The sequence below is a fragment of the Schistocerca gregaria genome, chromosome 9 (genome assembly GCF_023897955.1).
Source record: "Schistocerca gregaria isolate iqSchGreg1 chromosome 9, iqSchGreg1.2, whole genome shotgun sequence".
Lineage (NCBI taxonomy): Eukaryota > Metazoa > Arthropoda > Insecta > Orthoptera > Acrididae > Schistocerca > Schistocerca gregaria.
This window is the reverse complement of record NC_064928.1, coordinates 238,712,451-238,736,629: the sequence shown is the minus strand read 5'-3', so window position 1 is coordinate 238,736,629 and position 24,179 is coordinate 238,712,451. Positions and strand designations below refer to the sequence as shown.

The window sequence follows — 24,179 nt, the reverse complement described above, 5'->3', positions numbered from 1 at the left end:
AGACATCGTTGCGGTCGGAAAAAGATCCTGCGAGAACGGGACCAACGACAACTGAAGAGAATCGTTCAACGTGACAGAAGTGAAACCTTTCCGCAAATTGCTGCAGATTTCAATGCTCGGCCGTCAAAAAGTGTCAGCGTGCGAACCATATGACGAAACATCATCGATATCGGTTTCCTGAGCCGAAGGCCAATTCGTGTACCCTTGATGCCTGCACGACACAAAGCTTTACTCTTCGCCTGAGGCCATCGACACCGACATTGGACTATTTCTGACTGGAAACATGTTGCGTGGCCGGACGAGTCTCGTTTCAAATTGTATCGAGCGTATGGAGGTGGATGCGTATGGAGACAACCTCATGAATCCATGGACCCTGCATGTTAGTATGGGACTGTTCATGTTGGTGGAGTCTCTGTAATGGGCATGTGCAGTTGGTGTGATATGTAACCCCTGATACGTCTAGATACGACTCTTGATAGAAAACACGTACATAAGCATTCTGCCTGATCAGCTGCATACATTCGTATACATTGTGCATTCCGACGGACTTGGGCAATTCCAACAGGACAATGCGACACCCCGGAATTGCTACAGAGTGGCTTCAAAAACATTCATCTGACTTTAACCACCTCCTCTGGCCATCAATCTCCCCAGAGATGAACATTACATCTACATCTACATTTCGCAAGCCACTCAACGGTGTGTGGCGGAGGGCACTTTACGTGCCACTGTCATTACCTCCCTTTTCTGTTCAAATGGTTCAAATGGCTCTGAGCACTATGTGACTTAACTTCTGCGGTCATAAGTTGCTTAGAACTTAGAACTAATTAAACCTAACTAACCTAAGAACATCACACACATCCATGCCCGAGGCAGGATTCGAACCTAGTACCGTAGCGATAGCCCGGTGCCAGACTGTAGTGCCTAGAACCGAACGGCCACTCCGGCCGGGTTTTCTGTTCCAGTCGCGTATGGTTCACGGGAAGAACGACCGTCTGAAAGCCTCCGTGCGCACTCGAATCTCTCTAATTTTACATTCGTGATTTCCTCGGGAGGTATAAGTAGGGGGAAGCAATATATTCGATACCTCATCCAGAAACGCACCCTCTCGAAACCTGGACTGCAAGCTACACCGCGATGCAAAGCGCCTCTCTTGCAGAGTCTGCCACTTGAGTTTGCTAAACATCTCCGTAACGCTATCACGGTTACCAAATAACCCTGTGACGAAACGCGCCGCTCTTCTTTGGATCTTCACTATCTCCTCCGTCAACCCGACCTGGTACGGATCCCACACTGATGAGCAATACTCATGTATAGGTCGAACGTGTGTTTTGCAAGCCACCTCCTTTGTTGATGGACTATATTTTCTAAGGACTCTCCCAATGAATCTTAACCTGGTACCCGCCTTACCAACAATTAATTTTATATGATCATTCCACTTCAAATCATTCCGCACGCATACTACCAGATATTTTACAGAAGTAATTGCTACCAGTGTTAGTTCTTTCTATGTAATTATTGAGTATATCTGGAACGTCTAGCAATGTGCTGTTTATAAGAGATCTCCAACCCCTCGTACTGTTACGGATTTATGGACAGCCCTGCAGGGTTCATGGTGTCAATTCCTTCGAGCACTGCTTCAGACATTAGTCGAGTCCATCTCACGTCTTGTTGCGAAACTTTTATGTGCTCGCGGGGGCCGTGAACGGTATTAGGCAAGTATACCTTTCAAAAACAATAAACTAGTAGCCAAGATCACAGGAATTCTTTTTATTCCATGATTACCGGTTTCGGCGAAACTAAAGCCGCCGTCACCTGATCTAGGGAGAACAGACAACACTATAAAACTGGGCACTTATATAACATGTATACATATAAATTTAGGTACAGACCTTAGGACACATACAGTTTACAACATCAAGGCAGACAATGGTGACAGGCTGCTACATAGATGTACTTCTCATATTAAGTAGTTCTGTTAAGACCAGAACCCGTAGGCTCATGCGCAATGTGTATTTTATTGGTTATTTTTTTAATAAAGGACCTGACGATATGCAGTTGTGTACCCCTGCAGCGTTTTTAAATTTATATATGACTTATGGTAGGTTTTATATATGACCAGACAGATATGTAACTCGGCATTCTCAGAATTATGAACAAGCCCTAATGACTTAGTGTCACCACACACGCAGAGCCAGTTATGAGGCGAGCTGTGACAGTCATAGGCGCCTCTTCTGCTAGCGCCATCTCGGGACGCGACCTGTAGTGTAAGAACAGAGCCGGAATTGCGGTAGTACCTAGGTTGCACTTGTGTGTGATGGAGACAACATTTATAATGTCATCTCTGTTGGACCCCTATGTGCTACGTACGACAATTGTGTAAGGCCTGCATGTTACAGGCGACTATTAATATAACCATTGTCTGCCTTGATGTTGTAGCCTATATGTGTCCCAAGGTATGTACCTAAATTTATAAGTATACACGTTTTGTAAGTGGAATCCAAGCCCACTCTTATAGTGTTTTCTGTCCTCCCTAGATCCGATGATGGCGGCTTTAGTTTCACCGAAACCGGTAATAATGGAATAATGGAATAAAAAGAATTACTGCTATCTTTTCTACCAGTTTATAATTTTACAACCATCTAGATCGCTCCCACATGAGCACAATGTGTTCCCTACAAGTTACGGCAAGAAAAAGGAATAAAAGTGAGATAGTGTTAATACTTTCATCCTTCTTTACCTCCTCTGCCTTACTGCAGATGACGTGTCACCGAGCACATTTGTACTGTGCATGCAGTATACGTTAGGTGCCTAGTTGTTTCCACTGCCCTGTGTGGAATACATAAGTTCTTGTACAATTCACCAACCTGCTGTCTTCATGATGCTGATGTCCCCAGCGCAGAAAACAGCACGCAGGTCGTGGATTCTTTTTCTTGAGGCTGAAATTAACTTCGCAAGGAACTGCTGCTACGAATAAACTATAACTCATTTGGGATACCACTCGCGTTTTTATTGATATAGACACGAGGAACTATTCTTGATCACAACGTTTTGAAGATATCTCTCCACAGTCATTATATCTGGCTAAAATAACACGAGATATATCCTGCCATAAACAACATGTCTGTCTACTGGAACCGTCAGAACTGGAGAATAAAATTACATGAATCAAATACTACTACAACAGACAACATGTCTGTACCTAGCGACGGTCGGAACTGTAGTAAATAAAATTGCATGAAACAAATACTGCTATAACAGACAACATGTCTGTCTACTGGAACGGTCAGAACTGGAGAGCCGGACTGCCCGAGAAACTCCGCGCGCCAAGCCAGCAAGGCGTGACCCGAACGCCACCGAAGTGCATTGGCAGTAATATTGTCAGTCTTTTGTTTTAGTAATACTTTGATTTTAATAATTTTGAAATGACTGATGGATAGCTGGCTGTTGAGGGATGTTTATTTAAAAAAATGGACTAATTTGGATGAGAGGTTAAATTAATAATAGCAACTAAAGTTTAACGTTTTGGCGCCCTACCGCCGAACACAGCAGCCAATCACAGAGCAGCAGCATCGTGCAGGCGGTCTTTCTCACAGGAATGGTACCGAATCTAACATCACCGGTACCTCATCCCACATTGCGTCATCTCTATGCTTCTTTCATCTCCACTGTCCTGGGAATAGCTTCCTCGAGTCTAATATGATGGCTGAATAAGCCAGAAATATTACAAAGTACACGTTTCTTTGGCTCTTCAGGGTTTTAGTTCGGCTGCGGCAGCTCCACGTGTTGATCGTCAGGTCACAACGACCTGCCACTGTGGGATGTTGCGGCCGGTGTAAGTACACGAGCGCCTGTACCCCGGCACACACTGCAGGTGCGGCCGCCATTGTTTAGAGACCGGGGCGACGAGAAACCGACGTCAAACAGGCGTCGTTCGCGAGATCCTGCGTAGAGCGTAAACTGCCATTCTCAGAATAGGCGCCGCTGCAGAGTAAGCGCGGCCACGGCTGGGAGGTTTGTGCTACAGGGGCTCTAACGACTCAGCTGTTTGTAGTGACCGGAAAATACACTGCCTAACAAAAAAGCAGTAGGACAGAGCGGGAGGGCGAAACGAGATGAACCTTCACGGGTTGAGAGACATGCAGGCCTAGAGTTTTTTCAGTGAATAAAGTATCAGTGAATAAAGTATGAGCCCACACATCCGTATGACGCTACATCTGCTCTGGCCTGTGTACATGGACTGCTTCTGTTTGTAAAGATGTCACCAAGCCATTGCATCCTCTCCTGAGACAAGCTGGCCCGCAGCTTTTACAGCTGGTCCTTGATGTCCCGGATACTGTCACCATGATGGAGGTGATGTCAGAGCTGGTTCCAAACGTGTTTTGTCGGGGACGAAACAAGCAGCTTAACGTAACACAGGCAGTTTATATAGACACGTGGCATGTGCGGATAAGCATTGCCCTGTTGAAAATGTCACCACAATATGTTACACATGAGGACGCAGGATGTCAGAGTTCTCTCAGTCTCTGCGAACTGTGGAGTAGAGTCGTACCCGATGGTTTCCCATACTGTGGACGCCAGGAGTAACACAGATGTGACTGTTCAAAACATTGAAAAAACGGGACCTTTCCCCAAGTCTCACATTCAGCCATACTCGGCAAGGGTGGTCATCCGAGGGAGTGCAGGACGGCGGTTCACGACCCACCATCAGTTCATCCTTCCTGGTCGCTGCGCAACTCCAGACGGCAGCTCAAAATGCATCAAATGGCTCTGAGCACTATGGGACTTAACATCTGACGTCATCAGTCCCCTAGAACTTAGAACTACTTAAACCTATCTAACCTAAGGACACCACACACATCCATGCCCGAGGCAGGATTCGAATCTGCGACCGTAGCGGTCGCGCAGTTCCAGACTGAAGCGCCTAGAACCGCTCGGCCACAACGGCCGGCAGACGTCAGTCTCCTTATAACAATGTAATCTCCTTGTCCGGCTGCACCAAGCCTCCCACCAAGAATGTTGTAGGGAGTCCAGTCCTAGTTTTCGGAATGCCAGCACAGATGTGAAGCTGTTAGAGTGTGCTTGTGTACAATGCGGCGTTATACCCTTTTGATGGCTTCATGTGGATTCCGGACTTTGACGACGAATATCCCTGGCGTCACGTTTCCATGCAGTCCATCGGATCACTGCCACACCCAAAACGCCCCACGAAACTGGATACTGGATGATTTGGAATGCCGGTCAAATGGATACCCACCATTAGGCACTTTTCAAACTTTGTCTCTTGTTGATAACGTTGTCTCCCACGAGTATGCCGCATCTTCTACATCTACATAGTTACTCCACAAGCCACAGTACGGTGCGCGGCGGAGGGTACCCTGAAGCACTGCAAGTAGTTTCCTTTCCTGTTCCACTAGCAGAGCGAGGGAAAAATGACACTCTGTACGCCTCCGTATGAGTTTTTATTTCTAGTTTCTTATCTTCGTGGTCCTTATGTGCAAAGTATGTTGGCAACAGTAGAATCGTTCTGCAGTCAGCTTCAAACCCCGAAGCTCTAACGTTTCTTAACTGTGTTTCTCGAAAAGAACGTCGTCTTCCGTCCAAGGATTCCCATTTGAGTTCCCGAACCAAATATGGAACACTTACGTGTAGTTCGAACCTACCAGTAACAATTCTAGAAGCTCGCCTCTGAATTGCTTCGATGTTTTCGTTTTATCGGAGACCTTGTACGTATCCCAAACAGTCGAGCAGTACTCCATAATAGGTCGCACTAACATTATATATGTGGTCTCCTTTACAAATGATCCACACTCTTCCAAAATTCTCCCAATAAACTAACCTCTTCTCTACCGCAGTTCTCACTTGTCCGTTGCATCTCATATCGCTTTGGAACGTTACTCCCAGACATTTGAACGACTTGACTCTGTCAAGCACGAGACTAGTAATACAGTATCCCAACATTATAGGTTTGATCTTCCTACTCAACCGCATTAAGTTACATTTTCCACATTTTGGGCTAGCTGCTATCCAAAAAATGCTTCAAATGGCTCTAAGCACTATGGGACTTCACATGTGAGGTCATAAATCCCCTAGAACTATGTGAACCTAAATAACCTAAGGACATCACACACATCCTTGCCCGATGCAGGATTCGAACCTACGACCGTAGCAGCCGCGTGGTTCCGGACTGAAGCGCCTAGAACTGCTCGGTCACAGTGGCGTAGTAGCTGGCATACTGAGAGGCAGAGCGTGTCTTTTTCAGGCCTTCCCAATCCTCGTTGCGGATTACAGCGGGGCATTGCTGATGTCTTTGATATCAGTCTCCACTGCCGACTTTGCTCCTGTGCTGTGATCTATGGGTGATATCACACATTTGGTCATCGAGACTGTTAAAATGAATACGCTGATTCACTTCCATGGTAACTTAAGTAACTGGGTGCTGGTCATGGTACAGAAAACACATCCAAAACACCAAAGTAGTCACATCCGTCCTAAACGACAAAAAAAATGGGACTTCATTTCTGAGGTCATCAGTCCGCTAGAACTTAGAACTACTTAAACCTAGCTAACCTAAGGACATCACACACTTCCATGCCCGAGGGAGGATTCGAACCTGGGACCGTAGCGGTCACGCGGTTCCGGGCTGTAGCGCCTAGAACCGCTCGGCCACTTCGGCCGGCCCTAAACTACAACCTCCACATACTGCAGTTTAAGCATCTCATTGCGCCATTTTAAAAGGGGCGAAATGCGACCTGTCGGATTACATCACAAGCGTGCAGTCAGCCAGTGTCCATTTCCTGCGTTGCTTTTCCCGCTAAAGATGAACTGTATGGGTCACTGTGAGAAATGGCCTTTTGTCTGGTAGTCGACTTCAAGTATTCATTGAATGCAATTCCTCCTCAATATGCTCAGAAACTGAGTGCAGTGGACCTGCATTCACTGAGGGCAGCAATCGCTGCTGACTTCTCTAACCGAGTCATTAACAAGGGGTGACAATCGCCGTAGGTTTCTTTTGGTTGGATTTTTTACGTGACCACTGTTCTGACACAAGGTTACAATGCAGAGAGTTGTACGCCATTCTTAGTAGAACCACTTGCCACCCTGCGTTGGTACACCAGAAAATCTGGCTACTTCATTCATTATGCGGTTATGGACGTATCCAAACGCGAAAGCTGCTCTGTCACGGCAAGCCATCGTTATGCACTCATTCTGTTCAAGTGACCGGCACATACAGATCAGTTCTCAGCAGTGTTTCACGTCCGCAGTGGTGGGACGTATGACCCCCTGGTGCTCGTCTTGCCCCACCCACAGCGCTATAAAGAGGCCAGTGCACTCCTTTAATATCCATATTTGTTTAAGGTTCACTTAAATTTTTATAATTTTTTTTGTTTTAAAATTTTCCCATGTTAGTACTATATATTGTGTAGATATAAAGTAAAGTGTGCTGTACTGGAGTTTGAAGTTCTTTGCATTGTACGTGAGTAATGTATGAACATACTATGTAATTTTTTATTACGTTAAATAATTTTATAATGACATTTTGTATTTAAAAATGTTTGTGTGTATAAACTGTTCATGTTGGTGTAAATTTGACAAATTAAGAAATGGTCACGCTTGGGAACAAGCCAGCGTGCTTTTGTTTGAAACAAAAGTGGCTCTGGGGAGTGGAAAAGGTGGCAAGCGCGAATTGGCGCGCTACCTAGAGCAAGCGCCGAAAGTAAGTCACACATTCTGTAGGCAGCAGTGATTGAGGCAACACCTAGTTGGAGCAGGAGAAGTTTTGCCTGCAAATTTGCTCAAAAGTGCCTCGGAAGCGGCTTACGGCATAGCATAGGGCTATTATATGTAGAACTGAACGACGCCTAGAAGAGAAATGCAGCCCACACAGCAAGATAGTTTTAGGAGGTAGTGTGAGTAGTGTAGCAGTCATAACTGTTCGCCACACCCAAGCCTACAGCCACCAGATAAGATGTATTTCTATTTTTACTTTTGTACAGCGTGAACCATTAATTTAAACTGTGTTTTAGTAATCATTCTTGAACTGGTTCACTATGTTATTTCACCCTAATGATACGCCTGTATAGGGTTCCTTCCTGGTATGTGATGAATCCGAGTATCCTATTTTACAGCTTTATGAAGTGCCTAGTTAATATAAGAAGGCACCATTTAAATTATTTTTGTGTTTTCTTAATTATTTCAAAGTGTGATAGTAAAAGTTTTCTTATGTACAATTTAATGAGAGTGTAGCCAAGTTAGTAGAACCTGTTAAAAGACTATACAGAGTTAATGCAAAGAGTTATAGCTTTTGAAAGTAAATTCCAACAAGAAAGAGGTTTTTTTAAGTGAAATTTTCAGTATAAAAAGTGTGTTCTTAGTTGTCTAAGTATTTTAGTATTTAAGTTTTTTGGTTATGGAAAGTGCTGTTGTATAGGTCCCCCCAAGACAAAAGTTTTTAAGCTACCTTGAAGTTATCTAGTGGGCTTTTTCTCTTTTAAAAACGTAGTGTATAAGGGTGTAGTACACACAAGGAAATTCGTGTCTGTATCAACATTGTTTACGTGGAGTAATATTTATTTGAAGACGCAACTTAAGCGGTAGGTAGAAAGTAGGCAAAATTCTGTTTTTCCAATACTTCACTGTTTTGTTGTCTGGCGACCGTTAATACATGCTTTAAACCACCAAATGAACTTGGAACTGAGTTGTGCTAGCTTCTGTATAATATTATTCAAACTGCGTTTCTGTCTAACCACTGGGTAAGATGTTAGGAAAAGAAGTGAACAGTCTGATTTACTTATCTATTAGACACAATATACGGTCAAATCCTGTAAAAAGGGTAACTCTGTCGATAAGCTTTTCGTATAAACAGTACTGTCCTCCCATGTGTACTTCATTTATAAACTAAAGGACTCCGTCTTCAGGCCACAAGTGGCCCATCGGGACCATCCGACTGCTGTGTCATCCTCAGCTGAGGATTCAGATAAGAGGACCGTGTGGTCAGCACACCGCTCTCCCGGTCGTTATGATGGTTTTCTGTGACCGGAGCCGCTACTATTCGGTCGAGTAGCTCCTCAATTGGCATCACGAGGCAGAGTGCACCCCGAAAAATGGCAACAGCGCATGCCAACCTGGATAGGCACGAACCCAAGTGCCGGCCACGCCCAACAGCGCTTAACTTCGGCGATCACACGGGAACAGGTGTATTCACTGCGGCAAGGCCGTTGCCATTTGGAAACTAAACTAAATTTTAATAAGAGCGTTATACGTGGCAACATAGAGACAGAGGTTCTATTATTTAGGTAAAAGCATACTAAATAGTGCTGGACTCGTATTCGGGAGGACGACGGTTCAATCCCGCGTCCGGCCATCCTGATTTAGGTTTTCCGTGATTTCCCTAAATCGGTCCAGGCAAATGCCGGGATGGTTCCTTTCAAAGGGCACTGCCGACTTCCTTCCCTAATCCGATGAGACCGATGACCTCGCTGTCTGGTCTGCTTCCCCAAAAACAAACAAACAAACAACCATACTAAATAGTAGTGGTAGGGCTATACTTTGATGGGTTGATTGCATTTTGTGAGGTTAGATTATAGCGCAAGGAGAAGCGTTGAGGCTACGCGTGAGTGTCGGATGTGGACGGGCTATGAGCCCCAGCCTGACGTGAAAGCGCTGGACTCTGATGGCACTAATCGCCGCCGGACGCGGTCCAGACTGGAGGAGAACCGCAGCTCTCCCCGCGCCACGTGGACAGTTTCCATCACACGCCACGACGGCGGCGGGCAGGCTGCAGTAAACAGCTGTCCGTGTGACGCGCGCGGCAGGTGGGTCGCGTCGCTGGCCGCTGTTCCGCGAGTAATACCGGCGCGAGGCGAGGCGAGGCGCGGCGAGGCGAGGCGAGGCGCGGGCAGTTTTCGCCGGTGTGGTCGGACAGGCGAGAGACCGAGCTCCGCTTGACTGGCAGAACGCGGTCAGCAGACTGCACAGCGCGTCCACACCGACGCCTGGTGGCTGTCTTCCGGCAAGCCAAAACACTGCTTGCGTCAGCGGGCTGCCGCCTAGACAGCTGGCGCTCCGTACGGTAAGGTCCACCTGTCTATATCTACATCCATACTCCGCAACAAACACGATGGTGTGTGGCGGAGGGTACTTTGAATACCTCTATCGGTTCTCCCTTCTGTTCCAGTCTCGTATTGTTCGTGGAAAGAAGGGTAGGCGGTAGGCCTCTGTGTGAGCTCTAATCTCTCTGATTTTATCCTCATGGTCTCTTCTCGAGATATACGTAGGAGGGAGCAGTATACTGCTTGACTCCTCGGTGAAGATATGTTCTCGAAACTTCAACAAAAGCCGGTACCGCGCTGCTGAGCGTCTTTCCTGCAGAGTCTTCCACTGGAGTTTATCCATCATCTCCGTGCCGGCTGGAGTGGCCGTGTGGCTCTAGGCGCTACAGTCTGGAGCCGTGAGACCGCTACGGTAGCACGTTCGAATCCTACCTCGGGCATGAATGTGTATGATGTTCTTAGGTTAGTTAGATTTAATTAGTTCTAAGTTCTAGGCGACTGATGACCTCAGAACTTAAGTCGCATAGTGCTCAGACCCATTTGAACCATTTTTTTATCATCTCCGTAACGCTTTCGCGATTACTAAATGATCCTGTGACGAAGCACGCTGCTCTCCGTTGTATCTTCTCTATCTCTTCTATCAACCCTATCTGGCAGGGATCCCACACTGCTGAGCAATATTCGAGCAGTGGGCGAACGAGTGCCGGCCACGGTGATCTCGCGGTTCTAGGCGCGCAGTCCGGAACCGCGCGACTGCTACGGTCGCAGGTTCGAATCCTGCCTCGGGCATGGATCTGTGTGATGTCCTTAGGTTAGTTAGGCTTAAGTAGTTCTAAGTTCTAGGGGACATGACCACAGCAGTTGAGTCCCATAGTGCTCAGAGCCATTTGACCATTAGCGAACGAGTGTACTGTAACCTACGTCCTTTGTTTTCGGATTGCATTTCCTTAGGATTCTTCCAATGAATCTCAATCTGGCATTTTATATCGCAATTCCATTTTAAATCACTCCTAATGCCTACTCCCAGTTAATTTATGGAATTAACTGTTTCCAGTTGCTGACCTGCTATATTGTACCCAAATGAAGAAGGATCTTTCTTTCTATGTATTCGCAACACGTTACACTTGTCTACATATTTTTGGCTCAGAAACGGGCGGTTCGGGCAATAAGTGGTGTGCGTTCACGAACCTCTTGTCGACCTCTTTTCACGAGTCTGGGTATTTTGACATTGGCCTCTCATCCTTAATGTCGTTTCTTGTTACCAATATTAGTTTATTTCGAACAATAAGCAGCTTTCACTCCGTTAATACTCGGCAGAAATCAAACCTCCATTTGGATCGGACTTCCTTAAATCTTGTGCTAAAAGGTGTGCAGTATACTGCTGCATCCATTTTCAATAAGCTGCCACTCGAATTCAAAAATCTTAGCAGTAATCCACGTGCTTTCAAACTGAAACTGAAGAGTATCCTCATGGGTCACTCCTTCTATTCTGTCGAGGAGTTACCAAACATTCATGGTGGTGTCTGATTGTTATATATCGTGTCTCCCTACCACTTTCGTGCAACGACGCTCTGAGCGTGTTTTTTAGGGAATTGACTAGTTTGAACCTGGGACCTGTTGCTGGTGAACGTCCTAACGCAAAACGTCCAGATGTTATGACGATTTTAGTTCATATAGTCGAATAATTGTCACCCTGTTTGAGTAAGGCATAAACGAAATAATGCATATACAATTTTCTAACCAGCCTATGAATGTCTAGATCAAACTACATTGTTGACCATATGCGACAGAATCATGACCATTTTTTTGGACTAGTCCCGAAATGTTTCATCTTGTTCTGTTCGAAAAATATGGCAAATGTGCTTCCCAGAGACGATTCTTTCCCAGCAAGTCATACACTACTGGTCATCAAAATTGCTATACCAAGAAGATATGCAGATGATAAACGACTATTCATTGGACAAATACATTATACTAGAATTGACATGTGATTACATTTTCACGCAATTTGTGTTGATAGAACATGAGAAATCAATACCCAGAACAACCACCTCTGGCCGTAATAACGGCCTCGATACGCCTGGGCATTGGGTCAAAAAGAGCTTCGATGGCATGTACAGGTACAACTGCCCATGCAGCTTCAACACGATACCACAGTTCATCAAGAGTAGTGACTGGCGTATTGTGACGAGCCAGTTGCTCAGCCACCATTGATCAGACCTCTTCAATTAGTGAGAGATCTGAAGAATCTGCTGTCCAGGGCAGCACTCGGACATTTTCTGTATCCAGAAAGTCCCGTACAGGTCCTGCAACATGCGGTCGTGCATTATCCTGCTGAAATGTAGGGTTTCACAGGGATCGAATGAAGGGTAGAGCCAGGGTTCTTAACACATCTGAAATGTAACGTCCACTGTTCAAAGTGCCGTCATTACGAACAAGAGGTGACCGACATGTGTAGCCAATGGCACCCCATACCATCACGCCGAGTGATATGCCAGTATAGCGATGACGAATAGACGTCTCCAATGTGAGTTCGCGATGTCGCCAAACACGGATGCGACCATCATGATGCTGTCAACAGAACGTGGATTCATCCGAAAAAGTGGCGTTTTGCCATTCGTGCACCCAGGTCTGTCGTTGAGTACACCATGGCAGGCGGTCCTGTCTGTGACGCAGCGTCAAGGGTAACCGCAGCCATGGTCTCCGAACTGATAGTCCGTGCTGCTGCAAACGTCGTCGAACTGTTCGTGCAGTTGGTTGTTGTCTTGCAGACGTCCCCATCTGTTGACTCAGGGGTCGAGACGTGGCTGCACGATACGTTACAGCCATGCGGATAAGATGCCTGTCATCTCGACTGCTAGTGATTCGAGGCCGTTGGCATCCAGCGAGGCGTTCCGTCTTACCCTCCTGAGCCCACCGATTCCATATTCTGCTAACAGTTATTGGATCTCGACCAACGCTAGCAGCAATGTCGCGATACGATAAACCGCAATCTCGATGGGCTACAATCCGACCTTTATGAAAGTCGGAAACGTGATGGTACGCATTTCTCCTCCTTACACGAGGCATCACAACAGCGTTTCACCAGGCAACGCCGGTCAACTGCTGTTTGTGTATGAGAAAGCGGTTGGAAACATTCCTCGTGTGAGCACGTTGTAGGTGTCGCCACCGGCGCCAACCTTGTGCGAATGCTCTGAAAAGCTAATCATTTGCATATCACAGCATCTTCTTCCTGTCGGTTAAATTTCGCGTCTGTCTCACGTCATCTTCGTGGTGCAGCAATTTTAATGGCCAGTAGCGTAGTTGCGTGGGATACGAAGTGCGAGGATGGGAGACAAGCTTACCACAGTTACACTTCGAAGTCCGGACCGCTGCTCGTCGCTACTGATCGAGAGTACTTCTTGAAACTCGATCGTACACTTTAGCACGTCTTGAGCCAGGACGGCGTGATAGGCGCCGAAACCCGCCGACCACACCGTCTCGGTAGGAAGTTGTCTTCCGCCGTGCGTGAGGAGACGTGTATTGGCCGACAGGGCGGCTCGAGGGGCGGCACCCGGCCTGGGGCAGACCTGCAGCCAGACACCGTGCAGTCACGCGAAAGCCGCGCAGGGGGGCCGGCCGAATGTGCGGGGTGCATTTCTAAGCAGGGCGGCAGCGGTCGGCCTCACGCGCGTGCCGGGAAACAACTGCTCAGAGGACGAGGTGCCGGCGCGTCTCCACGCGTCTCGCCGTAATTTTACGTGTTTTCTCAGTTAATTTGACTCGATACTACTGACTTGACCCAGTAAACACATATACTTAGAGTGCAAAAAAATATGAGAGATGTACCCTTCTCCCACTTCTTGCTTCTTCTAAAGACTATGCAGCTACCCTTAATTGCCTCAGCAAATACAGCAGTACGCTCTACATCCCTCGTGCAATCTCGTAGCGTAACAGCTCCTAGTGTAACATGAAGTACCTCGGAGCATTATGGTGAAGCTTCTGCCAAAATCGACGTTTATTTTCATTTCTCCTGACGAAAGAGAGAGCGCTTAAACGTCACACCAAACGGCCTTAAACGGAAATATCACTAGCTGTGGCCCCCCCTTCCTCCCTCTCTCTCTCTCTCTCTCTCTCTCTCTCTCTCTCTCTCTCTCTCTCTCTCTCTCTCTCTCTCTCTCTGAAAACTCGTTTCCGCAGTTAACTGTTAATCAGACCGGTGGTCGCTTCTTCGAATGGTTCAAATGGCTCTAAGCACTATGGGACTTAACATCTGAGGTCATCAGCCCTCTAGAACTTAGAACTACTTAAACCTAAGTAACCTCAGGACATCATACATGTCAATGCCCGAGGCAGGATTCGAAGCTGCAACCGTAGTAGTCGCGTGGTTCCAGACTGAGTGCCTAGAACCGCTCGGCCACCGCGGCCGGAGGTCGCTTGTTCTACCATCGTTACATACCTACATCTACATGTATACTACGTAAGTTATTGTATGGTATATTGCGGAGTGTGCCATGTATTACTACCGGTCATTTTCCAACCTTTTCCACGCGCACATACAGAGAAGGAAAAAAACGACTGTTTACATGTCTCCGCAAGAATCCTAATTTCTCTCAATTTGTTTTCACCGTCCTTGCACTAAATGCTCAAAAAAAATTGAATTTTTGGTTCAAATGGCTCTGAGCACTATGCGAATTATCTTCTGAGGTCATCAGTCTCCTAGAACTTAGAACTAATTAAACCTAACTAACCTAAGGACATCACACACATCCATGCCCGAGGCAGGATTCGAACCTGCGGCCGTAGCAGTCGCACGGCTCCGGACTGAGCGCCTAGAACCGCGAGACCACCACGGCCGGCCACTAAATGTACTTCGACGACAGTAGAATATTTCTGCAGACAGCTGCAACTGCCAGTTCTCTAAATTTTCTCAATAGTCAATAATTAAAACTTCCGGGCTAAGAGGCCGTGGTCCAATAGTAGAAATACCTCTCCCTGACGTTTCGTTGCCAGCTGCGGGCAACATCATCTGAGGAGAGTCTACTACTGGCTGCTAGGCCGCGGAGGTCCTGTTTATATAGAGCGTGTCGAGATCGCCACCACCCGTCACGTGTTGTCAACAGTAAAACTATCTCCGGCTGGCGTCATTACTCTCGATCGAAGGTATCCGATTGTCACATCTTTGGTACAAAGTCTATCGCCATATCTTATCTAACTTCAAGCCTTCTTCTTTCCTGTTAAAATTATTGTGGTGTTTAAAAATCTCTACAGCCTCTCTATACATACGTGCATAATAATGCGATGTCTTAGCTAGCACGCTCGTCTCACTAAATTTTATTTCATGGTGACCCGTTTCAAAAACATGTTCCGCTACAGCCGATTTGTCCGTGTGTCCCAGTCGACAGTTCCTTTTGTGTTCAGTTAGGCGAGTATTGATACTCGTTTTTGTGGTTCCAATGTAAAACTTTCCACAACTACACTCAATTTTATACACACCAGGAGTAGCTAAAGGGTGTCGTGCATCTTTCGCCGATCTTAAGCATTCACTGATCTTCTTGGTGGGTCTGAAGATTGTTTCAACTCTGAACTTGGCCAGCACTTTCCCGATACGGTCCGTAATATTGTGGATGAATGGAAGAAAAACTTTCCCCACAGATGTTTGTTGTTGTTGCACGTTTTCGCACATTTTTCTTCTGGGATGGAGTGCTCGATCTATCTCCTTGCCAGCGTACCCATTTTTTCTGGAAAGCGGTTCGCAAGTGGTTTAGTTCCTCTTGCAAAGAAGCTGGCTGACAGATTTTATTAGCCCTGTCCACTAATGTCTTGATAATACCTCTCTTCTGCCTGGGATGATGGTTCGAATCTTTATGAAGATAAGGATCGGTATGCGTATCTTTTCTGTAGACTTTGTGACCCAGAGTCCCATCTGCTCGTTTCATTACTGAGACGTCCAAGAAATTAATCTGTCCATTACTCTCTGTCTCAACAGTGAATTGTATTTTTGAATTGATGCTATTCAAATGCTTCAAAAAACGGTTCAGTTCTTCTTCACCGTGATTCCATATGACGAAAGTGTCGTCCACATCCCGAACCCACTTCAAAGGCCTTTTTTCTGGCTGACTGCAGGGCCTGCTGTTCAAAAAATTATTAGCAACGGCTGGACTTAGAGGGCTACCCATTGCCACTCCATTACTTTGTTCATAGAACTCATTATCGTACTGAAAATAAGTCGTGGAACCGCAATTCTAAACAAAGCTACTATATCAGTAGGAAATATGTTAGATATGCAAGCAAGAGCTTCGTTGACAGGAACCATGGTAAACAGAGACACCACATCAAAGCTGACAAGAATATCACTGGGGCTGACGGTAACCTCCTTCAATTTTTCGATGAAGTGCATAGAGTTTTTAATATGATGATAAGTTTTTCCAATAAACGGTTGAAACAAGGTGGCAAGATGTCTAGCCAGCTCTTGATGTGACAATCGATTACCTTCGATCGAGAGTAATGACGCCAGCCAGAGATAGTTTTACTGTTGCCAGCACGTGACGAGTGGTGGCTCCCTCTACGCGCTCTATATAAGCAGGACCTCCACGGCCTAGCAGCCAGTCGTAGACTCACCTCAGATGATGTTGCCCGCAGCTGGCATCGAAACGTCAGGGAGAAGTATTTCTACTATTGGACCACGGTCTCTTAGCCTTGAAGTTTTAATTATTGAAGACGCCGGCCGTGAAAGCCTACACGCTATGATTTCTCAACAGTGTTCCACGAAGAGAACGTCGTCTTCACTCCATGCATTCCTTCGCGTGTCGGTCGAATATACCGGCAGCAAATCTAGCAGTCTGCCTCAGGACTGCATCAATGTCCTCCTTCAATCCTATCTGGTGGGGATCTCAAATACTTCAGCAGTACTCAAGAATCGGTGACATTACTGTTCTACAATAGGTCTCCTTTATACATGCACCACAATTTCCTAAAACTCTCCCATTACACCGAATCAGACCGTTCGTTTTATTACGTGATCGTTCCATTTATCACCACTTTGCAACATTACGCCTACATATTTAATAGATATAACTGTATCAAACAGAACACTACTAATGCTGTACTCGAACATTACGAGACTGTTTTTTCTACTCCTTTCCATTAACTTAGTTAACTACATTTAGATCTAGCTGCCATTCATGACACCAAATATAAATTCTGTCCAAGTCACCCTGCAGCCTTCTGCAGTCACCGAACAACGGCGCTCGCTCGTACAGCGCTTACCCCAACACCACAGCGCTATCAGCAAGCAATCGCACACTGCTGTCCACCCTGTCCCTCAGACCATTTATGTGTATCCAGATTAACGGCGGTAGCATTACACTTCCCTGGGGCACCCCTAACTATACCCTTGCCACTGATGAACACTCATCGTCGAGGACAACTCACTGGTTCTATTGCTTACGAAGCCTTCGAAAGGTCACGGGAGTAGACGATATTCCGTCAGAACTACTGACCGACTTGGGAAAGCCAGCGACGACAAAACGGTTGCATCTGGTGTGCAAAATGTATGAGACAGGCGAATTACCCTTAGACTTCAAACACAATTTAATAATTCCAATTCCAAACAAAGTAGGAGCTGGCATGTGTGAATATTACCGAACTATCAGTCCGCAGCTCGTAGTCTTGTGGTAGCGTTCTCGCTTCCTGAGCACGGGGTCCTGGGTTCGATTCCCGGCGGGGTCAGGGATTTTCCCTGCCCCGAGATGACTGGCTGTTGTGTCGTCTTCATCATCATCATTCATCCTCATTACGGTCGGAGGAAGGCAATGGCAAATCACCTACGCTAGGAGCTTGCCTAGTACTTCGGTGGGGTATACCGCATCGTCCCCTACGCTCCTCGGAGTATGGGACTTCATCATCATCATCAGTTTAATAAAACCATGGTTGCAAATTACTATCACGAATTCTTTACAGACCTATGGAAAAACTGGTAGAAGCCGACCTCGGGGAAAATCAGGTTGGATTGCAAAGAAATGTAGGAACACGCAAGGTAATATTGACTCTACGTCGTATTTTAGGAAATAGCTTTTGCCAAAGTTCACTGGAGTACTCTCATAAAATTCTGAAGGTGGCAGTGGTAGAATTCGGGGAGAGAAAGCCTATTTATAGCTTTTACAGAGAGCAGACTGCATTTATAGGAGCTGTGCGTGACGAAAGGGTAGCAGTACTTGAAAATGGAGTGAGACAGGGTTGCAGCCTATCCCAGATGTTATTCAATCAGTACATTGAGGAAGCAATAATGGAAACAATATAAACATTTGGAGTAGGAATTTAACTTCAGGGAAAAGAATGAAAACTTTGAGATTTGTCGATGACACTGTAATTCCGTCAGATACAGTAAGTGACTTGGGAGGCCAGTTGAACGGAATGGATAGTGTCGTGAAAGGTCAATAAAAAATTAACATCAACAAAAGCAAAACATGGATAATGGAATGTAGTCGAATTAAATGAGGTGGTTCGGAGGGAATTAGAAACACTTATTATTCTGACAGCAAAGTAGCTGATGATAGCCGAAGTAGAGAGGATATAAAATGTAGACTGGCAATGGAAAGAAAAGCCTTTGAGAAGAAGAGAAATTTGTTAAGGTGAAATATAGATTCAAGTGTTAGGAAGTATTTTTCTGGAATCATTTATATGGAGTGTAGCCTTATATGGAAGTGAAACATAGACGGTAAATTTACGCAAGAGGAGAATAGAAGCTTTTGAAATGTGGTGCTACGGAGGAAAGCTGAAGATTAGGTTGGCAGATCACGTAACTAGTGAGGGGGTACTGAATAGAATTGGGGGGAAAAGAAATCTGTGGCCCAACCGGACAAGAAGAAGGGAGCGGCCGATAGAACACAATCTAAGAGATCAAGGGGTCACCAACATACTACTACAGGAAAGTGTGGGAGTTAAAAATTGTTGTGGGAGACGAATACACTAAGAAGGTTCAAAAGAATGCAGGTTGATGGCGTTAGTCGAAAATTTACACTTTTGCACAGGACAGAGTAACATGAGGGCTACAGCAAACGTATTCTAAGTGAAGACCATAACACACATCAAGCCTTTGAGCAACTCGCATATCGGGGAACTTAGTACGTGTGGTCGACTCTTCGTCAGCAGTCTGCACTGGGGCAGTTTGTCAAGCGCTTTCCCGAAATGCCGTCCACCCACGTTTCATAGTAAATTACGTGAGAAAACGGCAAGCTGAGTTTTGAAACAAGCGATGCTTCCTAAATCCGTCTTGATTTATGGACAGGTGGAGGTCTTCCGTCACAAGAAAATTTATTATATAACTCAACACGACACAGAAACTATATAACATTATGAACTATAAAGCAGATAAGCTATCTCCTAGGGTGTATATCATTAATCACTTGTACCTCCAACACTGGTTCACCACGCCGATTTTCACGCAACACAGTGATGTTTAAGCAACATGGCAATCAGCACAATTACGCTTCATTCTCATGCTCAAAACCATACTCTACTGAACACATTAAATAATAAAGTGAACTACGGGAACAGTGTTAAGGTAATGCGGCGACGTAAATGAAACTTAATTTCCAATACTTATTGACAGATGCAATGCAACGAGTTTGTAATACAGTTGGGCCTTCAATAATGGAACTGTGTTTCCAGTATCACATTCTTCAGTAAGAAGTTTAACTTTCAGGACAATAACTACTCACTCGCTTTACTGCAGTTCAATGTAGAGGAACAAATTTCAGAGAGGGAGAAGGTAATTCGCACGGAAGTACATAGTTAATGTTCACTACAATCACTATATGTAGTGAGATTAGGCATGTATGAAGTTACTGAGTGATTAACTGCCAAACTGAGCAGGTCCTAACTGAACTGCACCAGTCCTCCGACATATTACCCTAGCCGTGGAGTCGTAGCAAACGATGTCGGCACGTCCAGTTTCGTCAGCAAGTGAATCATCAGTCGGCTAGTCGCTCTCCGGTACTCGTGAGAGCATCTTGCATTTGCAGATTACCCTGGTGCATCATTCGATATGTTAGCAAAATTTCACTTAAAGTTGTAAAAAATCAAGGTCTCCCAATTTATAACACCAACAGCATATCAAAATTTTTGTTCAATATTAAAGACTAACCGCAACCCTTGGTACAGCGCGGTGTGTGTAAAATCACATGCAAGCACTGTGAAAAACTAAAATATGGACCACCGCGAGAAATGCGTGCTTGAACATAAATGCAGGTGCTAGCGAGGCCTGCAGGTGGCCACGTTATATTTGACCATTAAAGCCACCCGTGCAGCGCCCTCAGTACGTTGCAAGTGCCACGCATCGTCAGAACAGTGATGTGTTTATATCCATATCTGATGACGAACTACGGCTTCAAATATTGAAATATATTTCTGAAATTGAACTTAACTGCAATATGTATAGATATACTACCTATCACTGTCACAGTTAAGTTGAATTCCAGGAATAAATTTCAATATTTGAAACCGTAGTTCGTCATCAGATATGGATATAAACATATCACTGTTCTGACGATGCGTGGCACTTGCAACGTACTGAGGACGCTGCACAGGTGGCTTTAATGGTCAAATATAACGAGTTGAATTCCAGGAATAAATTTCAATATTTGAAACCGTAGTTCGTAATTAGATATGAATGTATGTAAGTCTAAGAGAGGCCTGCGACGAAAAACATGACGATGGTCTATGACTTCCCTGTCCTGATTCTAAAACCAGCGCATAGATAACGAGACGTGCGACTGTTGGTAAATAAATTATTAATCTCTGAGAATAAATAGCTAGGTGTGTGACATGTGGAAGTTTGGGTCGGTCAGCGGAGCGTGTTCGGATAGCCTAAGTGGTAACGCGACTTCCAGCGCTAAGTGCCAGATCTGGGCTCGAGTCACGGTCCGGCACAAATTTTCATACGTCGCTTTGGATAGTACATCTATACCTATTACAGAAAAAGTGAATTTCAGGAATAAGTGTTCTGCACCTGAGCGCGTTATGTCGCAGTTAAGTGAATTCGAACTTGGACAAAATATTGGTGCTTTTATGATCGCTGCTTCCGTAGCCAAGCCAACCCAAGTGTTTCGTGTCTCTAGAAGCGTTGCATGAGAGATTTATACCACATAGAGGGAAACCGGGAAAACATCATTCGCGAAGTCACTGTTGTCACCATTACTGTGGGTTTTTTAATTGTTCTGGGAGAAGGTTCGTCAAACTAGAACACGTGAAAAATTAATTTACTTTATTACATTAATAAATAAAAAATTAACTGAACTTTTACAAACTTCTTTGCAGGAGGAGAGCAGAATGGTTCAAATGGCTCGGAGCACTATGGGACTTAACTTCTGAGGTCATCAATCCCCTAGAACTTAGAACTACTTAAACCTAACTAACCTAAGGACATGACAGACATCCATGCCCGAGGCAGGATTCGAACCTGCGACCGTAGCGGCGCGCGGTTCCGGACTGAAGCGCCTAGAACCGCTCGGCCATCCCGGCCGGCTTCGTTCTCCACACCGGGCACGAATCGTTGCCGAAATACAACAAAACGTGGACGGTGCATGGGACAATGTAGCGCTCCATACATTTTCACGACCATTTGCATGTGAGAATACATGCCTGCGTTGTCACCAGAGAAGGTTCCATGTGTTGACTTACGTGGCACTCTTTACTATGACATGTGTGTTTGGTTAGGTCTGAATTTATTGGTATATGCCTGTGCAACAATGAAGCACGTGTCACGTGAGTTGACAATAAAAGGACCTTGTCTTTGACGTTGCTGTGTTTTTTTCTGGCGCTTTGCTTAGTGCCAGTCGTGATTCGGCTAGTACTTTGTATACCACCTGTACCAGTGATGCTATCCGTAGTAAATGACCTCTAGGAGGAAACTTAGCTACTCCTAATGCAAGATTTAACTAACTTGTTGAAAAATAAAGCAGCATCTTCGGAAGGCGAAGTGGATTTACCGATTGGTCGAGTTCTTCAGTTTCAGAGTGGCGTTCTGTGTTCTTCGGCAAAGATCTTTAAAAAGCTGTCCACGCATAAGCTATGAAATTTGCTGCCTTGAGCGAATTCGTAAGCAACTGTGTGACTAACAATGTTCATTGTAAGTCGGCTCTGTTTTTGCTGTACCCCCCCCCCCCCCCCTATAACTTCTCCACTGTTCGGTACTCATTTTAAGGTGCCATTCACTGCAAGCGAGAAATTGTGTCTAACACGCGGTTTCCTTCTGTCTGCAGGGAATACGCCCACGAGACTGCAGCAGTGAGGTGAACGGTGAGTACAAATCACGATGATTTAAGCTAAAGGGTTAAAAAAAATTTCTTGCTTTTGCGTCACGCAGTTTAGCCATTTAGCCAAGTTGCCAGTAAGGGCCGTAGTTACCACAGGATCTCCACGACCCCTAGACTGCTGAGGTTGTAGTGCGCTCCCTACCAGGGAAAATTCTGTGAGGCCTCGCACAAAAAAAAGAGTAACTTTCGACTTAAAACCTCACAACGCAGCATTTAAAGCTTTCTTTTATATAACTGTACAAAATGTTTGTATAGAATTGTTTGATTTAATGAATTAAAGAGATTAAAAAAGTGAAAAGAGTCGTAATCCTTATGGAACCCAACTCGCCACGGACGGCTACGTTTTGATAAGCAGAACAAAAAGTTGACACTCATATCCTTGCAAAAATTGATATTTTTTTAAAAAGTAAGATCTTGAACCTGCAAGCAAATGGTGGTAATATAGTCATTACAACAAGTAGTTTGTTTTCATTACATACACATTGTACTTCTTTTATTAGGTTAGTTTATTTAAACTTTTCATTTCCAGCTAAAACGCTCATTGCGTCACGCGTCTGTGTTATATCACGAGTCAGTAAGCTATCCATCAGGAGATGTAGAGTTTAAGACGTATTTTACCTTTCTCGCAATATCTCGTTAACGCATAAACTTAACGGAAAACGAAATGTCTTCAGAGTACTGAATTTCTGATAACCACTCTTTTAAAAGTGCGGCCTTTTGACCTTGAGTGCGCCATTTGGGACTTGACGCCTGTACGCGCGGTGTTTGAGAGGCGAACGGCGACTCAATCCGTACCAACTGTGCACTGGAAAATTCAGCCGAACAATGGCACGCGAGGTTTACAATTACAAGGAGGCACTAAACGCAGTATTACAACAGACTTTTTTTTTTTAATTTTTCGAGTTATGTGTGACGTACTTGCCTTCAGCCAATCCTCAGAATTCTGGCAAACAAAGGGTTTATTAAATGCGTAATCGATTTAAGGTCCATTGCCTACGTTCGCTTTTATGGGACACCCTCACTCTTCTCGCTTGACATTGTCGGTTGTGCAGTTAAGTTCTTGCAATATTATCAATTGCAAGCAGGGATGTGATCAGTAGCGTAAATAAACTTCTAAAGACAGGCTGTTTATACGTTAGAAATCAAAATGTTTATTCAGTCTTTGTTTATATGTTGAGACAGATGAGAGAAAATCACTAGCTAGATTAGTTTGCCGCTCCGCTTTGCGATTCAAAGTTAAAGCTGACGAAGAGAAGTGAAAGTTCACAAGTTCAAACACGATGCATCTCAAAGTTCAAGAAACTGAGTGTCGAAAATATTTTTAAGTTCCTAAACCTGTGACACGAAAAATTTCAGTGAACTTAGTCGCTACAGACACGACGCTTATTAACGCATACGTCCGTCCTTGCTGATCTATCAAAGCGCACTGTCCACGCAGATATGGGCGTCGCCATTAAAGAGATGCGATCTTTCATTCCGAAATTCAAAAACTTTTCATTGAAATTGTTGGTACGACATACAGTGAGGTGACTGAAGTCATGGGACAGCTCCTGATATCGGGTCGGAGCCCCTTTTGCTCGGCGCAACGCAGAAACTCGACGTATCGTGGACTCAACAAGTCGTTGGAGGCGTCCTGCAGCAATATTGTGCCAGGCTGTCTCTGCAGAGGGTAACGGCCTTGCCGCAGTGGACACACCGGTTCCCGTCAGATCACCGAAGTTAAGCACTATCGGGCGTGGACGGCACATGGATGGGTGACCATCCGGGCCGCCATGAGCTGTTGCCATTTTTCGAGGTGGACTCAGCCTCGTGATGCCAATGAGGGGCTACT

General features: G+C 45.3%; 1 protein-coding gene and 1 pseudogene across 1 annotated transcript in view; both read left to right on the top strand.

The window, feature by feature from the left end:
- Positions 1–24,179, top strand: part of LOC126291536 (protein PRRC2A-like) — a 695,341-nt gene that overhangs the window by 295,506 nt on the left and 375,656 nt on the right. The window contains exon 3 of the mRNA XM_049985037.1: positions 22,295–22,331. The gene's annotated coding sequence lies outside the window, so the exon portion shown is untranslated. The remainder of the gene's footprint in view (positions 1–22,294; positions 22,332–24,179) is intronic.
- On the top strand, positions 24,017–24,134 carry LOC126292545 (5S ribosomal RNA; annotated as a pseudogene).